Source organism: Panthera leo, chromosome A1, assembly GCF_018350215.1.
Source record: "Panthera leo isolate Ple1 chromosome A1, P.leo_Ple1_pat1.1, whole genome shotgun sequence".
Taxonomy (NCBI): Eukaryota; Metazoa; Chordata; class Mammalia; order Carnivora; family Felidae; genus Panthera; species Panthera leo.
The window spans coordinates 1,994,030-2,002,206 of record NC_056679.1 but is presented as its reverse complement, the minus strand read 5'-3'; the positions used below and the strand labels follow the sequence as shown (position 1 = coordinate 2,002,206).

The 8,177-nt window shown below is 47.4% G+C and overlaps 1 protein-coding gene and 1 long non-coding RNA gene across 4 annotated transcripts in view; one reads left to right on the top strand and one right to left on the bottom strand.

The window, feature by feature from the left end:
- Nucleotides 1-4,515: 4,515 nt before the first annotated feature.
- On the bottom strand, nucleotides 4,516-6,198 carry LOC122213628. 2 transcript variants are annotated; one of them, XR_006199608.1, is made up of 2 exons: nucleotides 5,634-6,198; nucleotides 4,516-4,722 (listed from the first exon to the last, which is right to left on the bottom strand). It is a non-coding gene; the product is annotated as an uncharacterized LOC122213628 (long non-coding RNA). The 2 variants fall into 2 exon arrangements; XR_006199611.1 differs by having other exon boundaries at nucleotides 5,640-6,198.
- A 150-nt stretch (nucleotides 6,199-6,348) lies between these two features.
- The window catches only part of LATS2 (large tumor suppressor kinase 2), a 76,125-nt gene continuing 74,296 nt past the window's right edge, over nucleotides 6,349-8,177 (top strand). The window contains exons 1-2 of one of the 2 annotated variants that reach the window (XM_042927640.1): nucleotides 6,349-6,557; nucleotides 7,337-7,497. The gene's annotated coding sequence lies outside the window, so the exon portion shown is untranslated. The remainder of the gene's footprint in view (nucleotides 6,558-7,336; nucleotides 7,498-8,177) is intronic. The other variant, XM_042927603.1, reaches the window with a different exon arrangement.

Here is an 8,177-nt window from a genome sequence, read left to right as displayed (position 1 = left end):
CATTTATCAAGCATCTGAAGATAACACACTCAATTGTTGTTTTGTTTTGTTTTTTCAGATCTGATTAATGAAACAAAATACATGGTCTTAAAAGCAACTGTTCAATAACAACCAAGATGACATTTAGTAGTTAATTTTAAAGTTAAAAATAGACCATGAAAATGTTTCTTTTACAATTACCCACTTAAATAGTTATTGTCAGTGTAGATTGGCTCAGATGTTTCCCTTTGAGAATGTTAATTTCGTTACCGAAATTGATTTTGTGGAGATCAGTTTTGAGCCTCACACTTTTAGTTCTTCCTAAAGCAAAATTTGCCAAGGTTCACTGCAAAAGATTAAATTAAAAATTTGAACGGAAGGTTTTAGAACATATCGGAGCATATAGACCTTGTCAGTGGGATTTGTATTTCAGTTACAGACACAACAACGTACTGCTCGTGTCTGCAGAGAAAATAGAAATCGCAGCCAACTCTACACGTAATGAGAAATAAGTAAATACATAGCTGGTGTTGCTGTCATAGCTCACTCGGCATGAAAAGTAAGCTAACGGGGGATGTGGTAAGAAAAGAAAATTTGTTTTAGCAACTCGTCTCTTAATAATGTGAAGTGTCAACATAAGAATTCTCTAAATGCAGAATGTGATTTTTATCTTGACAGTGTTTCTTTGAGGTCTTCTGGGAACAAATCTTCTTAAAGTCTTGAGCAATCCTGACTTATGCAATCGCATACTTCATTACTCATCTGAGCAGCAGAGCGGCTGCTATGCGGAGAATGAAGCTGTGCTCGGTGGCGTTGGAGGGCTGGAAAGGCAGGTCTGTGGATCCTGGCCAGGGGGCCACCCTGGGAGCCTTGCTGGGACCCTGGGCCTTCCCCTAAAGATGCCCTAGAGAGTTTCATCAAGTTTTCCAGGAGGTCCTGTTTTGGAAAATGGTGAAAGCAATTAGAAATAAGCCAGAATCAGAGAAGATGATTTTAATATTAGAAAACACACATAAGAATGCAAAATGAAAACTTAATACTGGGGATTTTCCCCTCTGGTATCAGAACTGTTTTCATTATTGTGAAACATAAAAGTTTGTACACTAAAAAAGTGGTGAAGATGGTAAGTTAGATGTATTTTACCAAAATTATTATTATTTTTTTAATTTGGAAGAAACCAGAGCACTCGGGTGGCTCAGTTGGTTGAGTGTGTCTGTTGATTTCGGCTCAGGTCACGATCCCAGGGCCGTGGGTTTGACTCCCACATCGGGCTCTGCACTGAGCATGGAGGCTGCTTGAGATTCTCTCTCTCTCTCTCTCTCTCTCTCTCTCTCTTTCTCTCTCCCTCCCTCTGCCCCTCCCCCCATACTATCTCTCTTTTTTAATTAAAAAAAATAAAAAATTTAAAAGAAAATAAAATTTAAAAGAACCCTGGTGGTAGAACCCATCAAGTAGGTTTGTATTAAATAAAGGCTTTTACAAAATAAGATATGAAACATTACTGGTCATTCATCTACTGCCTAGCAATCTATTACTCTCTTAAAAACAGTAATAATCTACTTGTATCGAAGTCTGACTTTCTACAATATAAACCCTTTGGGAAATGTCCAGAAACTGAAGAAGCAAATGGCCTTTTAACAGTTGAAACAGCCATCACAAAGCCCTCATTCCTCCCTGCAGAGGAAGACTTCTAGGAATAAGTTCTATCAGCTGTTTCTGTACGTACAGGTTTGATAAGCTAAGTAATCTTCCTTACCTAATAGCAGATTAGCAAAGCAATCTGCTAAAGCAGAAACCTAAAAGCAAAAAAATGAGTAAGGTATGGTACGTTACTAGAGACTGGGGTCTCGACAGCAGAGTTAAAATACAAGCTGCTCACCTAACAGAAGCAAAACAATTAACTGCAAAAAAAAAAAAAAAAAAAAAAAAAAAAATCCCTCAGAACAACCCAAACAAACAAGGAGAGGAGGAATGGGACTTGTTTAATGGGTAAGAGCTTCAGTTTGGGACGATGACGTTCCGGAGATGGGTGGTGGTGATAGTTGTACGACGTGGAGATAATGTCACTGAACAATACACTTAAAATTGGTTAAAATGATGACTTTTATATTATGGATATTTTATCATAATTACAAAAAAGGGTAAAAAAAAAAAAGAGTTCATCATTGAAACAGAGTCCCCAACTAACAGAGCTGAAATGGTTAATCCTTTCTTTGGAAGTTGCTACAAGTTTGTAGAATGGAACAATCCAACCAACAACCAACCAGAGATGTCCTTGGCTGACCCAAAGTCCTTGGTTCGGAGAAAAAGGTGGTACTTACACTTTGATATTTGAGATATTAAAGTGCATTCAAGAGCACCTGGGTGGCTCAGTCGGTTAAGCGTCCGACTTCAGGTCAAGTCATGATCTCACAGTTTGTGGGTTCGAGCCCCGCGCCAAGCTCTGTGCTGACAGCTCGGAGCCTGGAGCCTGCTTCGGATTCTGGGTCTCCCTCTCTCTCTGCTCCTCCTCCACTCACACTGTCTCTCTCTCTCTCTCTCTCCTTCAAAATTAAATAAACATTAAAAAATTTAAAAAAAAAATTCCGTAAAGGGCATTGAATACATTCAAATCAATAGTTAAGACGTTCTTTGCATGTCTCAGGGGAAGAATATGGTTCCTGTTCCTGTGGAATTTATAAACTACTCAAGGAAACAAAATACCTGGGTATAAAACAAATTACATCAGTGTGCCTCATCTTCCAGTTTTGTAGGCCTTTTAGGACCGGATGCTGCTTTCCAGGCATTAAGGCATAAAGAGGCTGAGCCATAATCATTCAGGTTTCTTGCATTCAAAGCCTGGGGAAGGGGTGGCGGGCAGGTAGGTAGTCTGATGGCATCCTCCTCGGGTGCCTCAGTGAGAACCTCTAAAACATCCTGGCCTCACAACCGTCGGGGCCGTGCCTGGGAGTGGATTGCCCCTTGTGCTCGTAGCGGCTGCTTCTCTCTGCTCTGGCTGCTGCTGGAGACATGCCTTTGAGTTCTTGTTCCTCCCTCTAGAACGCCCGCCCCTCCTCCCTCAGATGAAGCATAAGGGAGTTATTTGATTTCAGCTTCCTTCTTCATAAGTACACTATAATCAAGACTTCCTGAGACCCGTGTTTTTAAGCTTTGGAGCCAGATCTACCAAGGTTTGAATCCCAGCTCTTAGATCTTGGGTGAGTCACTGGGACTCCGTGTTTTAGGATCCTCTTCCAGAAAATGGGGTTCATAACATAGTTGTCTAGAGGATTAAATGAGATAATACACAAATTTAGGGCAACAGCTGGTATGGAGTAAGGACGCACACATACATCTATATACATGGGATGTTAATTATCTACACATTGAAACATTGCCACTGCGGTAGGCCTCGTGCTCAGCTGGACTTGTGTTCTCTCCTTCTCCTCTTCTCAGCTCGATGAATTGTGTGGATGTACTTACTTAGTTGATTATTTAATTAAACACAATTTTTGTTAACTATTCTATTTAGAAGTATTAAGAACTATCAGACAGAAACCACCTAAAAGGGTGAAATAGGTGACCGAGATTAAAGAGTACACTTATCATGTTGAGCACTGAGTGATGTATAGAATTGTGGAAACACTATATTGTATACCTGAAACTAATGTAACACTGTGTGTTAACTACACTGGAATTTAAAAACTTACAAAAAAATTTTAAAAAATGGGGAACTGGGGTGGCTCAGTTGGTTAGGTGTCCAACTTCGGCTCAGGTCATGATCTCATGGTTCACAGGTTCGAGCCCCGCGGCGGGCTCTGTGCTGACAGCTCAGAGCCTGGAGCCTGCTTCAGATTCTGTGTCTCCCTCTCTCTCTGTCCCTCCTTCACTCATGAGCAATCGTGAGCATGCACGCACTCTCTCTCTAAAATAAAAACTTAAAAACATTTTTGTTAATTAAAAAATTTTTTTAAATAAAGAAAAATCAAGTACATAAAAAATAATAAAATAAATGAAACAAAAATCACCCAAAATCACTAAATCCAGAAATTACAACTTTTAACATTGCTGCATATTTTTCTGGACTTAAAAAGAAAAAAAAATACGTATGTACGTATGTTTAAGTTTTTTTGTATTACATGTTATATAATAGATATTTTTGTATATAGCTTTTGAAAATAAATATATATACTTATATTATTTTACAAAATTGGATAGTGTACTCTATTATGTCACTACAAGGCTGTCAGCTCCAGCAGGGGATAAATCATGTGGTTTTGCTCTCCATGGTATCCCCAGTGCCTGCTTTTAGCCCATGACTCATAGCAGTACTCAAAAAATAAAAAAACAAAAAACCCAAAGGAATGAATGACTCCACATCAATAAACACATACCCAGAAAAACAATAAACATGACCATTAATCACAATATCCTCCTGCATAGGTGTGTCAGTTTCCCTAAGCAAGCTTCCATTTAGAAACTTACTTATTTCCACTTTGTTTCCCATATATATTTGAACATTTTCAAAAGATTTTTTTCAAAGAAAGGCACAAAGGATAACACAGCACGCATGATTGAACCTACTTGCCCGGAATCCACAAATTTTAAGGTTTTGACAGTTCGGCATCGCTTTTTTAAATACAAGAAGTAACACACTGGAGGTAAAGTTGAAGTCCTCATTCTTCCCTCCTCAGTCTGGTTTCCCTCCTTCCACGTAGGCAACAGCTGTCCTGAATTGGGTGCATCTTCTTGAAGTCTCCATGTCTATACTCATAAAAGTACGGGATTAGTATAGGTTCTGTGGTATTTATTTATGAATACGGTATCATAGTATATATATATATAGTTCTGCAACTTACTTTTTTCCACTGTCCAATTGAATTCTCATTCATCCTTTGAAAAGTATACAGCTAGTTCATTCACTTAGCTCTATTGTCATGTGAATATCTACCTTTTATTTTCCCACTATTCCCTATTGCTGGATATTTTACGTTCTTCTGGATTTTTCACTATTGCAAACAATGCTGTAACTAATTACAAAATTTTGTAAGGGTTTTTACACATAATTTTAAGGTCCACTAAATTCCTTTTATTTACAATATTTCTTTGACCAAAAAAACAATTTTTTTAAAAATTTAATTATGTTGACATCTTTGAAGACAGCAAGGGCGGGACCTTAAAACACACGCAAAGAAGAATGTCAACCAGCCCAGCCCGCTGGGGGCCAGGGAGGAAAAAGTAAGGTCGCTGTGGGAGTGAAGAGGTACACAGGTGAGGGCAAGAGGGATGTAATTACGGAGTATCCTTGGGGGACTTAACCGCGCAAGATGCCTGGATAGAGTGCGGGACAAGACTGAAAAATAAAATTGAATTCTAAGTTGCACAAGAATGGTTTCATTACCAGAGCTCAAAGCGGAGGGAAAACAGGAGGGCTATGTGGGAAGATCCCCTGGAAGAGCTAAGGCAGAGGCAGGGCTGGAAGCCTAGGTGGCAGTGAGAGAGGCGAGAGGCAAGAGGACAGGAGGACAGACGGGGGACTGGTAAGGTCGTGAGAAACGTCCGGACACGATGACCTTCGTTACCGTTTCTTTTCAAATTAAAATTTAAAAACTTCACAAGAGTTCGTTAATGAAAAAGGAAACTGGATTTGCTTTTACAAGGATCCTAGTCCCTACCATCACCTGCCGCAGTCTGTGGGTGGCAGGCAGGACGAGCTCTCATCTCCGCACAATCCCCGCCTAAGCCCTGTACCACATCCAGAGCTCACAAATGGAAAGGCAGTCGAGGGGCTGAATTGCACAAGTCACTGGCTGGTCTACGAGACCGTCCACATAGTCTTGAAACACGCGCATCGCGAGACACTTCCCGCAGACAAAATCGCCACAGCAGGGGGGCTGCACTGAATTCAAACTGATTACATTCGGATACACATCCGGACGTCCTTCTTTAGTACTCGATGCCACGGACAAACGGCTGTCTGTCCTCTTCTGCCCTTACTCTCAGCAGCTGGCGTCTGCTCGGTAACTCGGTGGCTCCTTCAGGCCTGTTCACTTACTTTCTCCACCAAGGCTGGTCTGAGATGCCTAACGGCGGCTTTGAGGACGGAGTTACCAACTTTTATACCAGCGCAGTCGAAGGGGCAGTACTGGAGCCGGGGGCGGGTGACAGAGGGGCAGAAAGGTCCGCGAGCGCCGGCGGGGAGGCCGCGGGCAGGTGGCGGCGGGCTGGGGCGGCCGCGACCGGGAGGCAGGAAGCGGCGGCGGGGCGGAGCGGGGCGGGCCGGCCGCCGAGCAGCCAGGGCCGCAGGCGCCCCGCCCGGGCTGGTATGCGGCCGAGAGTGACGCGGGAGGCGGGGTCACGTGACGCCCGTGGAATGCCAACAATGTAGCGAATGTCCCACTTGGGTCTGCGCGCTGGAACCTCGGCGTGAGCGCCCCGCTAAGATGGAGCAGCCGCCGCCCGCGTCGCCGCCGCCCGGGGCTCCCCCGTCCCCGCGGGGCCAACAGCAGCTCCAGCCACCGGCGCCCGGTCCCCCGGCGCGCGAGGCCCCGGAGCCGCGGGCGAGGACGCCCCGGAGGGTGTAGACCGCGCCCCAGGAGGTGAAGGGGCAGGGGCGGGGGGCGTGCGGCCAGGGGCCGCGGCGGGGCGGCTGGAAGTTTCCGCGGGCCGGCGGGGCCCTGGGGCTCCCCGCGCCCACCCTCGGGCCGCCGCGGGCCGCGGCTCCGGGAGGGGCGCCCGACTCGGCGGGGCGGCCGGGCCGAGGGGCGGGGAGCGGGGCGGCCGAGGAAGTTTGTCCCGAGCGAAGCCCTGCGCCCTGCCCCCCCCCCCCACTCCCCCGCCCCGGCCCCCGCCCGGCCCGGGCCCGGAGCCGCCTCCGCTGGCGGCGCGTCGTCGCGGGCCGTCCGGCGTCCGCGGGGCCGGGCAAGTTGCGAGCGAGCGCCCGGCCGGCGGGGCTGCGCCGCTTTGTTGTGCGCCGGGCGGCGGCGGCGGCGGCGGCGGCGGCGGCCGGGCTCCCGGCGGGGCAGGGGCGGCCCCGGGGGGAGCTGGGCTTTTACCCCCAGGCCGGGCCGGGCGCGGCCGCGGGGCCCGACAGCGCCGGGATCCCGCGTCCACCGCGCCGCCGTCTACGGGGGCCGCGCCGTCGTCCCTGCACAGGCCTCGGCGTCGTGGCCTCGCGGGCCGTGCGCCCGTCCCCCCCCCCCCCTCCTCCCAGCGGGCCGCGCCGCCCGCACGGCCCCCGGCGACGCCCGGCCGGCGCGCGCCCCGACCTCTCCGAGTGTGCCTCCGGGTCCTCGCGGGTCGCAGCCCGAGCTTCAGGGGCGCCTTCTCGGCCGCGAGAGCGGCGGCCGTTGCATAACACGCCTTTCCTGCGCCCTAGTTTAGCCGACTTTCTGGAGCTCGTCTTTTCTGATGCAACCTCACGTGCAGTTGGCTCCCCTGCCGGACCCCGGAGGTGCGGATTCTGAGTTAAGGCGAGTTTTGCCAGTCGCTTCTGCGCAAGCCTGCCTTCGGAACCTCTGGAAGAGCATCTCCCTCGGGGTGAAGTCTGGCGCGCGGGGTTGGGCGGGAGTGTCAGCCTGGAGCAAACCTGTAGTTTGTTGATTCCGAGTCCTCAGTGCCCCAGGGGGAGGAGGGGAAGGCCGGTCCCCGAAGGAGGTGCAACTCACCTGACGGCGCGGGGGGGCCCCGGTATTCGAGGGCTGCTGGCCACCTGATCTGAGCCCTTCGAATTAGAAGTGTTTTTTTTTTCTTCTTGCAAGCGTAACGGTGAAAGTACCCTTTATTTGTAGCTTTGTGATGACAAAATGTTAAACAAGAACTTTTACATTTTCGCACTATGTAGGGTATAAGTGAGCGTGCTCTCAATATAGTTGTAATCTAGACTTTAAAAAAATCGTTTAATAGTGCTGTTAAGCAGAGACTATGAGTTTGCAGGTAAAAATTCAGGGGCCAAAGAACGCATTTCCCAAAGTATTCGGCAAATACGTTACATTTTTACAGGAATGTTTACCCACATTTTACTAAGAAACTTAAATGTACTGAAATTTGACATGAAAGTCACAAAACGTGTGTTGTCTTTGTACAAGTGTTCGGTTTAAACTTAAAGTTTAGTAGATGAGGGGCCTTCCTTTAACAATGGCTTATTGTTAGGAAATTTGTATAAGTACATCTTGGTCCATATATTTAGTTGCATCTCGGGGTAAATCCCTCCACGATGG